Below are 14,733 nucleotides of genomic sequence, written 5' to 3' on the forward strand. Positions count from 1 at the left end.
GAGCAGTGTAAGGAGGAAAACGACTGCATTCAGTGTGGGTCAGTGCTCAGTGCGCATCCTCCCTCCTGGTTCCCTTCTGGGACTCCCATAAAAGAATATCTGATGTGGATGCAGAGAGTGAGGGAGAAGCTGAGAGGACAAAAAGAATGCTTTATCACTGTGGTGTTGGGAGCCAGTCAGGTTATTTTATGCCAACAACCTCCACACATAGCGTTCAAAAACACACATATGTGCGTGCAACTTGGGGAGATTGAGAAACAGACAGCGAGAAATGTAATAAGACGGAAGCTCAGATGTGATTTGGGCAAAATGTGTTTGCTCTGCAGAAAAGAAGGTGTTTGATTCTAAATAATTCACACATTACTGGATTTTTGATGGGTTTTGGTCACTGACATGAGCAGAAGCAGGAAGATGGCAAGATTATCCAAAATAAACAGCCTCTCTAAAGAGCTGTAGGACAACAGATATGGCAGTAGTAATTGCTTGACCTCAGAGTAAACTAGTTATTAATTAAACATTCTGTACAGGTAAATTGATAAAGCAACATGTCAGAAAATAATTATTAGTGCCCATCGCAGTTTCCATTTTTACGAGACAATGTGAAGAAGCTTATGTCGTGGGAAAATCTTCAAGATGATCGATAAAGTTTACGATTCTAAAAAAATGTAATTAAAGCAGTAAATATTCACAAGGTTAAAACCGAAGAATGTTTGTCTGAAATATGTCAAATATTTGATCTTGCCAATATCGAACAATTATTGTTGGTGGTGTTGTTGTTGATCAAATAAAAAGTCAGTTCTAGTTCTTCCGCAGTAGACCAGACCGTATCCACAGGGATCAGTTGCAAGAACCCATTAGAGGTTTTCATCATGTTCATGTAATGTCCTTAATGGCTTCAATTCAAAAGGGTCGGCTGCGATTCCGATGACAGTGTTGTTGTGGCTCCACAGTACAGCTGATTTTAAAGGAACACAATTTTTCTTTTTTAGGGGAAATATGGCAGTTGTCCATTCTCCCTGGATCAAGAAGATGGATACTCCTCTCTCCTCTGTATGTGCAGTGGGGAGCTGAGACGCTCAGAGATTGACTGGCTGCTGGTTTGCTCAGCACCTTCAATGGTTAGCGGATGGGCAGGTTAGCAGCTCCAAAAACCTGTCGCTCCTCCCCTGTTTATTCTGGTTTGGTTTGTCGTAATCCTCCTCATCCTTTCTAAGGTAATTTATCATTGAGTTAGGCTAAATAGCCTATCTGCTAATTATTCGCCAACTAGCGTTCAGCAGGTCTCTGCGGGTCTCAGCTCCCAACTGCACAGGACAGAAGTTTAACTATCTTCTTATCTGGCCCTGGGGAGGATGGACAATAAGGGTATTTCCCCAAAAAAAGTCAGCATTTCTCTTCAAAGACGTTTTTCTAGTGCTGAAATAGAACTGTCGCTAATGTTGTGAATTAAACCCTGTGAAAGTGGCTGAATTCAGCCAGCTTGAGGCATTGCGATCAACTCTTCTTTGTCAGTGGTTTCTTGCATTGTGTCCATGAATGAGTGTGAATTTAAATGGATGGATTCTTGGTCCCCGAATACATGAAAGAGTTCTTATACAAAGGCGTTCACCTTTTCCCTCCGTGGCAGAAGCTGTGAGGGACGAATTGGAGAAATTAGTGTATGAAAATCCCAACGATTTTAAGTCATGGAATGAGGGAACACAACAGTGACTGAGTTTAGCGTTGATCCACCGCTGAAAGCCTTTGCAGTTATAACAGTCTGAGTGAGCTGAAGGGCAGTGGCCATATTTGCAGAGAAAACCTCCTAGAATTCCACTGTCGAAACGCAAGCTGACAAGAAATACAGTGTATTTGTCAGTGAGGTTAGCACTGTGGGCTGTGGTTGATCAAAAATGCCTCTGCAGAACTTGTAAATGTATGAATTATGCAGCTTAGTTTTTTTGTATGAAAGTAAAACACAGACACAAATAGAGAACTTGAAGAGCGCATACCTCAGCCAAACCCAATGGAAACAAAATAATGACTTTTTATAGCTGCGTTGGTGCTTTGCTGACCCCCTCTGGAAAGTTGAAAGGTAAAGGAAAGGTGAAAATCTGCCTCGTAGTTTTGCATCATCGGTTTAAAAGTCAGACAAAAGCCACTGAAAACTTCATCAAACCACCTCCTTGGCGGCTGTTAAATGTCTACTTTTAGCCTCTTGATATTTTTCATTCCAAGTCAAATCAAGGTTCTTTAATACCAGATATTTTTACATTTAACAATCGCTGGACTTTATCTCAGCCAGCTTATATCTGCTCAGACAACAGCGCTGCAGTGCTAGTCTCTGATCTCTGGGATATGTTCTGCTCCATTTATCCAGCATGGCACACTCTTAAATTTGGGCTTTTTCCAAAAGCCTGTGGCACTCAGAGGAGAGAGGAGAGGTGGAGAGGAGGAAAGGAAGAGTCACACCTATGAGGCCTTCAGCTGCTGCTTCCCAGAATTAGAAGAAAAATACCCTGCCAAAAAAAAAAACCCTTCGGGTGAAGGCTCCATTAGGGTGTTATGCTAATTAGGGGCATTGCACTAATGATAGCTAATTAATATGATGTGATGAGGCGATGCGAGATCTCCTCTGCAAGAGTGTAAGTGATACTCAAACCATTAAAGGTTCACTGTAGATTCTGATTGTAGTTCATTAGCTGCTACTTTCATCAAAGTGTGTTTCTGCTTCCTGCTTTGTGTTTATGTGTTTGTCTGTTATATTAGTCATTCAACATGCCCACGTCCACTCAGGGGAACTCGCCACCACCACCAGCACCACTGCAACAAGTCTGGTTCCATTTCTCTGGAAAGCCTATTAAGGGATCTTTTGTGACATCCACCCTCGGAGGGCTCAGAGAGTGAGTCAACCACCATCAAGATCACTCCGGAAGCCTGTAACACCCAGCGTCCTCGTCATTTCCAGTTTGACACAAACAGGAAGGGGATAATCAGAAGGCTGGTAAAGTTTTACCAATGGACCGAAGGAATTAGATCGATTGGAATAAGTGGAGGCGGCACGGTGGTGCAGTGGTGAGAAATGTTGCCTCACAGCAAGAAGGTTCCGGGTTCGAGCCCCGACTCAAGAATGGGATCTTTCTGTGTGAGTCTCCATGTTCTCCCTGTTCCTGTGTGGGTTCTCTCTGGTACTCCAGCTTCCTCCCACAGTCCAAAGACATCAAGAGGGGACGAGGCTGATTGATACTCTAAATTGACCGTAGGTGTGACTGTGAGTGTGAATGGTTGTCTGTCTCTATGTGTTGGTCCTGTGATGGACTGGTGACCTGTCCAGGGTGAACCCCGCCTCTCACATGAAGCTGCTGGGATAGGATCCAGCCCCCCCGCGACCCTTAAGGATAAGCGGTAGAAAATGGATGGATGGAATAAATGGTGTCTGAGTAAACAGTGTACAAGTGACAAGGTAATCAGCTTAACTGGACTACGGGTAACCAGGGCAAGTGGGCTACACACTGTACATATCCCAGCTCCACTCCCTAAAATGTGCCCCTTTCCAACGCGACATATGCCGTTACGTCCTTCCAGTGGCTGACCTACAATACTTTTACGTTTCAGCAGGAAGATCGGTGATGGAGATTATGCAAATTACATCCAAAACTGCGGAAACTATGTTTTTATTCTAATTTTATTTTCTGTTTTAACGATACGCATTCTGGTTTTATGCTCTTTTCCATATTCTCTTTTAACATGTTTTTAATTTTCATATCTGTTTTTTCTGCAGAGGAGTTTGAGCTGCAATTTTGCTTTGAGAGGTGTTACACAAATAAAGTTATCATCAAAGTTTATCATTCCACCCGACACCTGCCTGCAGCTCTTCCCAGCTGTGCCTTAGCTCTGCTTCCTTGCCCTCCTCATGGTCAACTCATTATTCCCGCTCACTCCGTTCCCTCATTAGTCCCGCTATGTACCAGTCGGTTCACCTCCGTCGTTTGCACAATTATCTATTGTGCTTTCGCCATTTTTTTTTCTTTCCTTCCTCTCCATCTGTTCTGAACTTGGACTATTTCTCTCTTCATGTGTTATCTCAGCCTGTTTGGACCATCTTGTAAATTTATTTGTAATAAATTCTTGCCTGTGATTCTGCATTCGAGCCCTTACTTGCACTTGACAACGGCTAAAAGATTTTAATATTTCATCTCTGTGCTCAAGAGAAAAATAATTTCACAGCTTGTTGACACAAAACCTGAGCTGTCAACTGTCCAGTAAAAACTCCGGGATTTTTTTTTTGTGGTCTTTTTTTTCCCCCTCTTTTGCACAGGAGCGGTGGAGTATATTGAGTGACTTTACCAATGAATTCCCTCAATGGTACGTGAATGTGAAAATCATCAAATACACTTGTATTATATTTCACATATGCAGAGGTAAATCCTTAACAAATACAGGCAACAACAAAAAAAATCTTAGCAGTTGCTGAGCACCAGTGTATACAGTAGGTCTTTATTCTAGTATTGAATAGCAAAAAAATCAGAATCAATTATCTCGCTACAGGGGAAATTTGTGAGGTTTGCTTCCACACATACTTCTATACATTATTGAGAACATAAAGCTCCAGACCCCCTGCACTGCGCCTCAGTTGCGTCTATTGTGAGATATGAATGTTGTCATCAAGAGCAACAACGATTTTTAAGAACTGCGCAGTGGAGACCATCCACTGAAATGTCAAAAAAAAAGAGAGAGAGAGAGAAAAAGGCTCATTATCAGATGAAAAATACAAGGCAGTTGTGGATGGAAAGCCAACATTTCACTGAGCCAAGATATGCTTGAATGCAGAATTTAATCAGTAAAAATCAGCTGCAGGGGAGCATCGTAGCGGATAAAGCAGATAAAGGAAATCGGCAAACAGCGATGTTTCTGCTGGTGAGTTTGTCTGATAAATCACAACCACGTGCTGCATTTCCACTCAGACGTGTCCTCTGCTAACCCTGCATGAAGGCATGCTGCAGCTTCAAAGTAAAGCAAGATATTCGCTTGGGGGGGGAAATGTGTTTGTTTTGTTTTTTGTCACTATAGATTAGGCCTGCTCAATCATAACAGACACAGTCGTTAGTATAAAAAAAGTTGGAATAGAAACTGATACTGTAAATCACCATGTTTGGCATTTTCTTTATTTTATTTTATTTTATTTTGGGTGAGGTTTTTGAGCACCCCGGTTATATATCAAGATGTTCTTTTGGACTCAAGGTGACCACAAGCTGCTCTGAATCCTGATGAGAAACATAAAATCATTGGCGCTTCAGTGAGCGTCCACCTGAGAAGGTAGAGAATATCTGTTTCCTTGTGTGGTACTGTCACTGCAAACTTACTCAAACATGTCACCATCTATGTGGTCTTGACCTTTTATCTGGGATAAGTGTGAGACGCCATCACAGACGGAAGCCTGTCCGACATGAAGTGGCACTTCCAGCCCTTTGCATGACTCCAGACTTGATGGCAAGACTTTGATACTTGATTCTCCTGTGAAGACAACTTATTTTATATCGCAGTCATTCGTACGGTTTTATTGCTGGATTGGATTCAATGAGACTGATTTATTAAGATGTACAACTGGTTCTTGCTTTGTGTGTTTGAGCAGTAAGCAGACACATATAAAAGTGTTTGTGGTGAGAAAATTCAAAGCTTTAATGCCGCTCAGTGTCTGATTTTCCAGAAAGTGAAGCCCACTGGATGCCCTGAAAAACACACAGCTGTCAACGTTGTCTTAGCTGGTGTCTGCTGGGCCCAGACATCTTTAAGTTGGTTCCAGGCGACATTTGGCAACCTTAAAACATCCAGAAGGTTCTGTCTCAATCTCCTGTGTCCCTTGGGTGTGGGCGCTGCCAAGCCTGTAGCTCCATGCCCACCCCTCAAACCCCCAAACCCCCAAACCCCTACCTCACAGCTGGACCTTGGCGCCAGCTTCTAATCAAAAACAGCCACACAGTTGGCAAACAACAGTTATGATATTATGAGATGGAAGCAGGCCCTTTGAGATGTGCAGTTATTTGCATCCCAGATGAACACTTAAATGGCACCGACGCCTTCGCTGCGTCTGTATGATATTAATCCGCTCGCGGTTTACACTGGTTGAAGAGATTTTGACAGGAAACTCAAATCGAAGACATATTCGACTGTCTGAATGCGGTTAGGAGATGCGTAGCGATATGATATACAGGCATGTGATAAACAGCTCTGCAATAAATCTTTTCTTCATGGGGATTCAGGTCAAGTCTTCATTGACTGTGTCTGAGGAGTGCTGATCTACTTTATTGATCGTCATATACTGGCTGAGAACTGCTGCTCTTCTTATGTTGTCAACTTCAGTGCATACTTCAGTCAGGACAACTCTGGTAGAATACTTCAGAGTTCAATGGTAGAAAGGATTCATTTTAGGGTCTTCAATGTCAAACAAGCACATACGACTATTTTAGACCCCCAAAATCAGGATCGACTAAAGGTTGCAAGAAAAACAAGAGAAAGCAGAGCCAGGATAGATTATTAAAGGTTTAGCTCAGCCAAAAATGTAAATGCAGTCAGCATTTACTCAGCGTCATGTCAATGGAATGTCAAGCGAATTTTTTTTTTTAGTCCACAAAACACTGCAGGGGTTTTACAGGAAACGGCGCAGCAGTGCTCTTCCAACCAACTGCAGTGAATGGAGACCGACTTTTAAACGTACAAAAATATGTAATAAATCCATAAAATTCCTCCGTGCTGCTCGTCTGCTGTAATCCAAGTCTCCTGAAGCATCAACATACCAAGTTGTTCTAACCGTCACTGACGCCATGTTTTCAGCCTGGGTTAATGATACCACGTTTCTAGAGAGAAAGACAACACGGCATCAGTGACAGGTTTTCTCAAGAACTTGGCGAGTCGAGTTGGGAATTAGAACATGTTATGCATAAGTCATGCTGCCTCGAAAGGCTAGAATGAAAATCAGACTGTAATTACCATGCAACACACGGACGCAATATTGTTGTGCCCTCTGTAGTGGCCATTTGTGTTGCTTTGAGGCTCGAAATCTGTGCATTTTCCAAGCTGGAGGCATCAAGTAGTATCTGATGGTAGCAGATCCACTTGAAGCAATAAACACGCCAGGAACAAGTCAAAGTACAGATCACCTTCAAATGAGGCACGCTACATCATCTCGCAAAACTTTTGCTGGGTGGACTTTTCTTACTCAAGAGGTTAATTGATTTTCAGCTGTGTAATTTAAAGTTTGTATTCTGATCACAAAGGGACCACACACACACACACACACACACACACACACATTCACTGAGGAAATTATTAAAATATAAAAAGAGGTAATCAGTTAAGAGCTTAATATCCATCAATGTTTCACTGAGGGGCCTGACTGCACTCTTGCAAGAACTTTTTTTTTTTTTTTTAAATCATCTATTAAAACTTGTAAAGCAAAGCACATGCACAGACACACACTGACTCAGTCTTATAGCTGAGCACAAATGGCGACCCAGGTGGTGTTTGTGGGCGGTCATTCCCTATGGCAGCATGCAAAATACATAATGTCAACCTCTGAGCCACCATGTTTGTTTTCATTAACAGGCCAGTCATTAAGAGCCACGTGTCAGGCCACAGACTGTGAATTAAATCTTATTGCCCTTCCACATGATGCAACTTTCACAGCCTCGAGAGCAATGTAGTAAACACTTCAGAACAAAGCCCCATCTATTTGAAATGTAACATACGGTGGAATAAGACTGAAAACCTTAAGGCACGTTCATTAGAATTTGCCCAATAACAGATAAATTAACACAAGACTGCGGAGGATACGAATCTCTCCCTGAATGTCAAGCGAGAGGGTGAAAAGCTGCATCAGTGTACTGTAGATCTGAAGGAAGAGCCTGACACTTCAGAACATCTCGTGACCATCAAGTGAGTCATGTGTTATATGGCGCCGTGTCAAGACCCGAGTCATCTCTTAAACTCAAGATCTCTTCAGTCCGAGCTGGATGAGTCACTTGAACACCTCTGATCGATGCCACACTCAGCATCAAAGCAACTGGCTGGCAGAAGTCCCTCCTCTTTTCCTTTCTTTTGTTTTTTTTTAAGGGGGGGGGGCATCTATCCTACATTTAGCTGCCGCATAAAATGATTAAAAAAATTACTCTCATGTGGGACATTAATTATCTTCCGTCATATAAATACATTTACCCGGATGTGTCATGTCCTCCGTTATCCTTTTCCAAGGATGAGGCTTAGAAGTACTAAAAAAACTATGAGTTTTACTGCAAAGTTAGCTGAGATTTAGAGGGTGACAATAAAGACTCAGCCCTTTGATGCAGAGCCTGATGTCATTATGTGAACTCTATGATAAATGGGATGGCAGCGCAAACCACCGAGTGACCATTCCCCTGCTAAAAAAACTCAGACCATCCGATGAAAATACTACATCATCACTTTCTGCCGCCGCATCCCAGAAGAGCTTCTTCATCTCTTGTCCGAAAACAAATGGTGCGACATCCCATGAAACATTTATATGAATTAGGACAAATTATGCACTTTTTTTTTGTGTGCGCCTATAATAATGTCCAAACACAAGCAATCAGCCCGTCCGCGCCAAAACCTCAAACAAAATTTTGTTGCCTCCTTTTATTTTCAGTGGAAAATATAAAGTTTTAAATATGCTGCAGAGAATCCGTCGTGTTTTAGGTCTGGTTAGGGTTTTGGCAAACAATAAAAACAGCCAGGAGTCAGTAGTGTTCAAACATGGGCAAATGCATCAATAAAAATGGTTACAAATATTCCAACATCTCAGTAAAATAATTCCAGTTTTGTTGGCAGAGCGACTGTTTCGACTGTCCTAACATCTGACTAAAAACTTTTTTTTTTTGACATTTCACTAAAAAAAAAACCCCAAACATGCATTTTTGTTGCCAGAATCACAGCTGCAGCTGTCCTAACACTGCGCAAAAACTACACAATGCGTCCTGTAACTGTACACACATCAAACTGAAAACACTCATTCTTGATGCCTGGACACCCACAACGTCTCGTTAGAACACCTAACATCCTTGCTTCAACGACAGCTGCAACCGTTGCCTTAAAAACACGCAGCTTTGTAACCACAAAGACAACAGCAAACATTTTCGAAGTCTCGCTAAGGACATCCGGGCGTCGGTGCCAGAACAGAACACAGGTTCACTTGGATGATATTTTCAGAGAGGCAACGTAGAATATTTACCTAAACTCACATAGCAACAACAACAACAACAAAAAACCCGTCAAGCACCAAAAGACACTCTCTAATCATGAGTGATTCATCTATAATTAATTCTAACACAAATATGTAGATTGCAGCAGAGTTTAGCAGTTAGCAGACTTTGCCAACAAGCAGATCTGCAGCACATTGACAAGCACAACAAACACCAACAAACCGAAGCTCGTGATCTTCCCTCTGGCTTGAGGCGGTTTTGGAGGCCAACATGAAGAATGGAGGGAGTCACTGAATGACTTCAGCGGGTGGGGAGTGGATCGCAAACATGATTACCCCCCCCCCCCCCCCACAAACACACACACACACACAAACATGAAGTCGTCCTGAAGCGACATCACCGTTGGCAAGCAGGCGTGCTTATGAAATGCTACACGGGGATCTTTGCCAGTGTGCAGCAGCAGAGTTACAGGAGCCCTGCAGCAGCACAAATCAGTTGGCAGGGGCTTGACAGTTATTGAAAAGGGTGTATTAAATACAGAGTATTTTCCTGTGAGAGGGGAAAAGTACTTTGCCGTTGTCTACTTGAACTATAACTTGCAGATTTTTTTCACATTAAACGTATTCAAAGCTCAGCCCATCATTAGCTAGTATTTACTGCAGATCAGCTCCACTGGTTTTGTCGGCAAGGTCATACTTTTGGTTTTTGATTTGTCTGTTTTGATGAACCGTCTATAACCGCAGTATTACAAGCTGTTACGAGGAGATGTTGTTGGGCTGAGTTATGAAAACTGTGAATTATTACAAGTCTGTCTGACACTTTTTATTTTATTTTTGCTCCATCTGTGCATCTGTCACACCAAACATTTGTACAAGTTTCCGTCTTAATTTTTGTTTGATTTTTTTTGTTGTTTTTGTCTCTGTGTGTCGTAAGGAGAAGCCACTGAAGCGCGAGGTGACTCACGGGTTTGGTACTCATCGTGTGTCTTCTTTGTGCACGCGTGGGTTTGTGTGTATTGTGTGGCCATGTGTGAAATGTCTGGTGTGGGAGTTATTCGGGCCAAGGTAGCTCAGCGGGATTCTGATTCACCAGAGCGACGGCCACAAGCGTGATGCTGAGCAGGTAGTCAGCAGCAGGTGGCAGGGATAAAGAGATGAGGGGATGGAGGGATGGAGGGATGGCGAGATCACAGGAAGAGATGCTCAGCGTTATGGACTCTGACACGATGAGTGATCAAACCACGGGACTGTGCGATGCAGGGTGTGTGTGTGTGTGTGTGTGGTGGGGTGTTCAGCTCCGCCCAGGAGAAATACCTCAGGGATGAAGGTGTTGATGGGATATTTGCATGTATGAAGCGGCTTGAAGTATTGGTCTGTTATTAATAGCTGGAAATAATAGTTGTGCTCAGAACCATTGGAGGACTTGTTGTCAGAACTGTTGCCACTGCTGAATTACGACTCTGAATTAGCCATCGGTGTGGATGCGAACGTGAATGGTTGTCTGGCTCCACTTGAGAGCCCTGTGAGGGACTGGCGGCGACTCAGGGGTGACCCCGCCTCTCACCCGATGACAGATGGGATAAGATCCAGCCAGCGACCCTTCATAGAATAATTGACAATGGTTGGATGGATGGAATTTTGTTGTCTGAATAATTCATTAAATATCCAAATGTCAAGAAACTAGAAAGCACTCAGAGAGAACACAAAGTATGGATACACAACACAGGATGTGAATGTACGATCAGCAAAATCCATTCATACATTTTCTTCCGAACTGCCAGGAAAAAAAAGGAGGCAAAGCTACACTACGTCTCTCTCTGTCTCTCTTTCTTTCTGTCTCTCTCTTTCTTTCTGTCTCTCTCTCTTTCTCTCTCTCTCTGTCTCTCTCTCTTTCTCTGTCTCTCACCACCCAGTTTGGCAGCTTATTTGAAACGCAGGAAACTGTCATCCCTCCATCTGCCTGCCCTCCATCACCACTTGCTGATCAGCCCCACCACCACCACCCCTGCATCCACCTGCAGGCTCCGACGGGACACACGCAGGGAGACACCGAACTCCAACAACGGTCTGCTTTGTAATAAATATTTCTGATGTGAAATGTCTGACTGAAGTAACTTTAATATCACATTCATGGGAGATAACGACCATCAAATAAAATATTGTTCTTCAACCATGAAACTCCGGAGACCAAAACATTCTTCTTTTAAAGATCTCACAATCATACAAGGAATATGATTGAATTTCCTTCTAATATCACCCATCCTCTTTCTATTAGCCAATTCATTCATAAAGACAAAATCCTGCTGACAAACAGACGCAGGCAGGAGAGGACACTCCCTCCTCAGCGGAGGTATGCGTCGATAAAGTGAATCAAAGAAGAAGAAATCATTATTTTTAAAAGTACGCTGGGTGCAATAATTGTTACAGTGATGATAAATGTATATAAGTTTGTCAAACGAAATAAAAAATCAAATAAGACTGTATTCTCATGACCTGTATGATCGATTTACTTCATAAAAAAAGGGGGGGGGGGTGTTACTTCACAAATTCCTTTTCACAATGGTGAAGACAAGAAAGCTGAACACTCGCAAAGGCCACCAAGCAATCACCAAAGGTCTTAAATTCCCTGTTTCAATGGTTCATAAAGTTATTCAGAGGTTTCACAGTCATAAAACTGTTAAGATACTTCCTGGACAAGCTTGCTTATGAAGTACTACGTGGGGAACAATGTGCAGCAGTAGCAGCGGCGCTACAGCAGCAGAGGAAGGCTGCAGCAGCCCTGCAGCAGCACAAATCAAATCATCACCGATGACTCACCTGAGCTTAATTGCCAGTGTTCATCCCACCTTTATTAACCTGCGAATGATGGTTTACTGCATGAAAAGGGGGGCGTTTCCCAGTTTCTCTCTTTATTTTCATCACAGTTGTACTAAGCTGTAACTCCATGAGAGAAGTCAAAATAAAGCCCATGAGGAAAAGAGCAGCCTACCTACAGTAAAATACGGCGGAGCTGCTGTCATGCTGTGTGGTTGCTTTGCTGCCTCTGGTGCTGGAGGCATTGAATCTATCAAAGGAATGATGAAATCACAAGACTTATCAAAGCATCTCGGAGCAAAATGTGTAACCCGGTGGAAGAAAAACTGGGTTTGAAGCTGAGGTTTTAGGTCTATCAGCAGGACAATGACCCGAAACGAACATCAAGAAAGCACAAAAAGAATGATTGAAAAGAAAAAAGATGGATGATTTAAACTGGCCGGCAAGAGAGTCCTGACCTAAATCCCAATGAAAACCTGGAGAGTCTGCCGTTGCAAAAAAAAACACAAAAAAAAAACCACTTGAGTGTTTGAAAGGAATGCAATAATAAGAGTCGCAAGAGAAAAAAAACTGCAGACACTGAAATAATACAGAAAATAGAAGAAATGTTTACAGGCTGTCATTGTTGTTCTTTAAAAAATAGCAGCAAAGTGAACCAATAAATATTTGCAATATTTTGCTATTAGGCAAGTTTTCCTTTGTGCAATAACCTTGTACGTTGTATTAAATACTCCGATTATGTAAAACAGACCATTTGCATAGATTACTCATATCATTTTCTTCCTTGGTGCCAATTCTTACACGACAATTAATTAGCCGTTTCTTTTTAAATGTGCGAGCTCGCATAACGTGAACAAATTCTGCAGTTTTATTCTTCCTATTACAGAAGAGACACAGTTAAGTGATATAACCGGGGATGAGTAAGTGTGATCTAACACAGAAGTCCCGAAAGAAGAAGAAAAAAAAACAAAACGAAAAAAAACAACAACACAGCAATAGTGAAACAAACTGAGTCAAGTTTTGCAAAACGGAGCCATACACCTGCAAAACCTATAAACCATCTTCAAAACCATGACAGTGCGTCTAAGGGTTTTTTTTTGTTTTTTTATATTATTTTTCCTGAACATTCAATTGATGCTCGTTTCCACGGACAACAGTTCCTCTTATATCCCTGCTCACAATCGGAATGACCTGAATTGTATGAATTGAGATGGGAAACTCGACTTAGGATAAGCGTTCAATCCCCGCTGACTTCTTAACCCTCGCTCAGAGAGTGAGAGTGCTTAAAAAAGTAAAGTTACTTCATCCTAGCGCTCACCAGTTGCAGCATGAAAGGGAAATAACTTTATCCCATCAACTTTGAAGTGAAAGTTGTCATCTCTGCTCTGTCAGTACTCCCACTTCACCTCTGCCAGCTACTCGCTCACTGTAGCTGTTGGGGATCTGGGAGGAGATAGTGTTGCCATGGTGATAGCTTGTCCCCTTTCTCCCATGGGACCTGTCATATTTGAACCTGTCATCTGCCGCGGTGACTTTGCCTCTGGTTCCCCGTCCCGTGCGTCCAGGGTACGAGCGTCCATTAATGCTGGCTGACATTTAAGCTCTGCAGGCCCCTTGAGCTGATAGGAGATGTCGGCTGTGATGGGCAGCGGGGAAATACTGCACACCATGTTAAGAGAGCATCCCACATGAACTACTGCCCCCCCCCCCCACACACACACACACACACACAGCTTCCTGTTTCAGGTTAAAAAAAAAAGCCTCTTCAAAAATACAGATTGATGAAGCACTTTTAGAAAAAACAAATGTCTGGGTGCTTGGTAAAAGCTGCACAGAGCCGGGTTCATAATCTGTATTGAGCCAAGGCCATCTGGCTTTGAAGTTTTTCATTTTCTACATTTCCTAACAGGTATCAGACAGATGCCTGCTCCTTAGTCTTAGTTTGACAAAATAAGAAGGGAGCTCCAAACAAAAACCCGCTGTGACACCTTTCACTGTCTGTCGCACAGCAAAGAAGCCGATAGCTTCATCTGCCTCCGACAAGCCCGACGATTTCCAAATGTGTATAAGAGCAACGTGGAACATACAACAGAATCAGACGAGGGAAGATTGCTCCCTTTTCTTTTTCTTTCCGTATATCACTTCCTCTCTTTGAGTTATTTTGGGAAGAGATCCCATCGTGAAAGGGATCGTAGTTTTTTTTTTGTTTGTTTCTTCGAAAGGTTTGACATGTTTTCACATGGAATAGAATATCAGGGAGAGATTTATGTCAGCGGGGATTAGATTTGAATATCATTGTCACATTATAGTTTGAAATTTATACATACGTGTGTCCCCTTTTTGAAGGGACGCATTGTCCCACTTGCACAGCAACTGACACTTTGAGAAATTCAAACAGACATAAGCACAAATTCCCAATTTAGGCATGCTAGCTTTTTTTCTGCTTTCTCATATAAATTCTACATCTAGAGACGGATTAAAACATACACTGAGGACTATTTTGGGTTCAACGCAACTCAATTCACGGTCATAACAGCTACAAACACAAAAAACAAACTTTCCCTGACTTTCTTACTAATGAAAAAGTGTTCATTTCCAATTAAATAAATCGCATTCAGCAGTGCTTCACTACAAACCGCAGCCCGCCAGAAGGACAAGCCGTTATCGACCGTGCCAACGAGAAAAGCATAAAAAAATAGAGGAGATAACAAAAACCCCTAATTCAAAGA

At 42.4% G+C, this 14,733-nt stretch overlaps 1 long non-coding RNA gene across 1 annotated transcript in view; it reads right to left on the reverse strand.

Annotated features, from left to right (window-relative positions):
* Positions 1–5,122: 5,122 nt before the first annotated feature.
* LOC147245197 (uncharacterized) overlaps positions 5,123–14,733 on the reverse strand; it is a 34,976-nt gene continuing 25,365 nt past the window's right edge. Inside the window, exons 3-4 of the long non-coding RNA XR_015110047.1 lie at positions 5,343–5,493; positions 5,123–5,243 (exon numbers count right to left, since the gene is read on the reverse strand). This is a non-coding gene — a long non-coding RNA (uncharacterized LOC147245197). The remainder of the gene's footprint in view (positions 5,244–5,342; positions 5,494–14,733) is intronic.

This window comes from Aulostomus chinensis, chromosome 18 (assembly GCF_037954235.1).
Source record: "Aulostomus chinensis isolate RoL2024-O1b breed Wild chromosome 18, RoL_Achi_v1.0, whole genome shotgun sequence".
NCBI lineage: Eukaryota > Metazoa > Chordata > Actinopteri > Syngnathiformes > Aulostomidae > Aulostomus > Aulostomus chinensis.